At 39.5% G+C, this 3,477-nt stretch overlaps 1 pseudogene; it reads left to right on the top strand.

Moving 5' to 3' along the window:
- Positions 1-205: 205 nt before the first annotated feature.
- Positions 206-1,786, top strand: LOC102867712 (annotated as a pseudogene).
- Positions 1,787-3,477: the final 1,691 nt, after the last annotated feature.

Raw genomic sequence — 3,477 nt, forward strand, 5'->3', positions numbered from 1 at the left:
AGGCAGATAAGGACCAAGAGGGACCATTGTACATTTCTTTAAAGTGCAAGGAAGATTTCAGCCACTGTGAAAGGAGGGTGGGCCAAACATTATTTATCTGCCTCCAGATTTTCTTGTGTTCCTCTCACACTTTGAATGCCCTTCCTGAAGGGATTTCATGGTGTTTTAGTGAAGACCTTAGAACTGCCGAAAGCAGAGCAAGGAAATGGAGCCATTGTTCTATGAGGACGTAGTCATCCTCTTCAGCCAGGAAGAGTGGGATTTGCTCAGCGTTGCTCAGAAGAATCTCTACATGGATGTGATGATGGAAAACGTGAAAAGTCTGGACTTCATAGGCATTCAAAACTTTAGTGATAGAGAGGCTTTATTCCTTGAATATAAACAGATGAAATTCTTAAGGACTAGCCCACTCTGGCCTTCCATGTTACAACAGATGTCAGCATTGTGTGGCAAAGAAGCTTTAGAACAAAACCAAGACGATGACTTTAGGAGATATTCAAGGACACATGTTGCAGAGAAACCTAATGAAAGCAAAGAATGTGTGAGAGCATTTTCACCATCAAGTCAGATCATGGCACATGGAAGAAGTCACACAGGAGAGTTAAGTTTTGAACCTAAGAAATGTGGGGAAACCTTTCCTCGATCACATGACCTCTCTGAACATAGGAAAACTTATACAAGAAAGAAACCTACTTGGTGTAAGGAATGTGAGAAAACAGTTTCCAAATCAAGTCACCAGACTTCTCATAGAAAACTTCACGGAGTAGAGACACCTTCCATGTGTAAGGAATGTGGGAAAACTTGTGCCCGATCAACTGACTTCACTCCACATCTGAGAATTCATCCAGGAAAGAGACCTCATGAATCTAAGGAGTGTGGGAAAACTCTTTCACGATCCACTTCCCTCTCTGAACATATGAGAATTCACACAGGAGAGAGACATTTTGAATGTAAGGAATGTGGGGAAACCCTTTCCTATTCACGTTCCTTTAGGCAACATACTAGAATTCACATGGGAGAGAGCGTTTTTGAATGTCAAGAATGTGGGAAAACATTTTTTGGATCAAGTCACCTCACTGTGCATAGAAGAATTCATATAGGAGAGAAATCTTATTAATGTAAGGAATGTGGGAAAACATATTCACTTTCAGGTTACTTCACTCAGCATGCTAGAATTCATACAGGAGAGAAACCTTTTGAATGTAAGGAATGTGAGAAAATATTTTCTCAATCAAGTAAACTAATTTCTCATGCACGAATTCATACAGGAGGGAAACCTTATGAACGTAAGAAATGTGGGAAAAGATTTTCCCACTCAAATAGCCTCATTCAACATAGAAGAATTCCTACAGGAGAGAAACCTTATGAATGTAAGGAATGTGGGAAAACATTTTCACTCTCAGGCTACTTCATTACATATATTAGAATTCATACAGGAGAGAAACCTTATGAATGCAAGGAATGTGGGAAAACATTTTCTCATTCAAGTACACTCATTTCTCATAGAAGAATTCACACAGGAGAGAAACCTTATAAATGTAAGGAATGTGGGAAAACATTTTCCTTCTCAGTTGACCTCACTAAACATACTAGAATTCACACAGGAGAGAGACCATATGAATGTCAGGAATGTGGGGAAACATTTTCACAATCAGGTAACCTCACTAATCATATTAGAATTCACACAGGAGAGAGACCATTGGAATGTAAAAAATGTGGGAAAACGCTTAGGCACTCATGTCAGCTCAGTAAGCATAGAAGAATCCACCCACTGAAGACCTGTTAAGGCAGTAGCAAAATGCAAAAAGTTTGCAATAGTAATATGAAGAAAGTTTACTTCATTATTGTACACACTTAATTGGTATCAATCATACAACCTATCAGTGATTGTCTGTGAAGCCAGGGTATTTTGTAAACTTTCAGTGAAATCCCAGAGGTGTAAAACCCCTGTGAACAATACAAGAGTTTGTTTACATGTTATAAAAAGTTAATTGGATAAGCCAGTATTGGTTTTTACCTGTAAAAATAGTAAGGACCACCTAGAGACGGCTATATCAGACCTTTATCAACTTCACAAAAGGAAGTTGTCCTGGCAATACAATCAGTAACACGTAAGCTGTTCCCAAAGTGCAGTCCTGTCTAACCCTAATCCTCACCCAAACTACCTCCTCCTCCGCAGCATGACAACTCAGAGTGAGACCTCACATAGGGAAACACTAAGAAGAAGGAGTAGGTGTGAGCAGACAGTAGTGATTGGGATGTGAGATGTGTGAACGTTGGAAAATTGGATACTGTTAAGAAAAAAATGGAACACAAAAATATTGACAATAGTAGGTATCAGCAAAATGGGATGGCTTGGCATGGAACATGAATCACCTGTGAAAACTATCACAGGTGCTGATTGTGTTAGAGACCACCAACGACTCCTGTGTAAGTTCAGCCTCAAGTAGAAGACATTGTAATCAAATCCATGGGAACCAACATTTGATCTTGAGTCTATCTCACTTTAGTTTCAAAACCATATCAGGAACAGGTTTGAGGCCTTGGACTCCAAAAGGAAAGAGGAGATGAGCTGTGGGAGGATATCGTAAACATGATGCATGAAGAATGCAAAAGGTCACATTATTAAGGCAAAGGAGGAAGACAAGACCAAGAAGAATGTCAGAAGGAACACTGAATATTGCTCTTAAGCACCAAGAAGCCAAACAAAGAGAAGAAATTAAGGAGCTAAACAGAAGATTTCAAACGGCATCACAGGAAGACAAAGGAAAGTATCATGAAATATGCAAAGAGTTGGAGTCAGAAAATTAAAAGCTCAGCATTTCTTAAACTGAATAATTGAAGAACAAATTCAAGCCTCAATTTGCAATAGTTAAGGATGCTTGGACAGAATATGAAATGAATGATTCCAGAAGCATTAAAAGAAGATGGAAGGAGCATACAGAGTCACTATACCAAAAGGATTTGGCTGATATGGAAGAATTTTTTTTTTAAATTTTTTATTATTTTGTGTGCGTGTACCGTCAAATCAGATCTGACTGGTACAGGAGGATATTGCGCCTCCTTCTCCGGCAGAGCATCTGGTGTATTCGAACCGTGTTCCTCTGGGATTGCAGTGCAGCTTCTTGCCACTAGGCCACCAGAGCTCCGATATGGAAGAATTTAATGTTCAAGAGTCTGTGGTGATGAAGGAAGAAGTTCACGCTGCTCAGAAAGAATAGGCAAAAAATAACTCTACCCAGGATGTGCTCACCAAGTTGTGCCAAGAAATCTGGAGATCAATCACCTGGGCAACTGACTGGAAGAGATCTATATTTGTTCCCATTCTAAAGAAAGATAACCAAAAAGAGTGTGGAAATTATTGCCCAATATGAGTAATATCACATGTAAGCAAGATTCTGCTGAAAATGATCCCTAAATGATGGCAACGATACGTCTCCAGAGAACTTCCAGATGTGCAGGCTGAGTTTCAAAGAG

The sequence above is a fragment of the Elephantulus edwardii genome, unplaced genomic scaffold, assembly GCF_000299155.1.
Source record: "Elephantulus edwardii isolate Elephantulus edwardi_28Jun2011 unplaced genomic scaffold, EleEdw1.0 scaffold00551, whole genome shotgun sequence".
Lineage (NCBI taxonomy): Eukaryota > Metazoa > Chordata > Mammalia > Macroscelidea > Macroscelididae > Elephantulus > Elephantulus edwardii.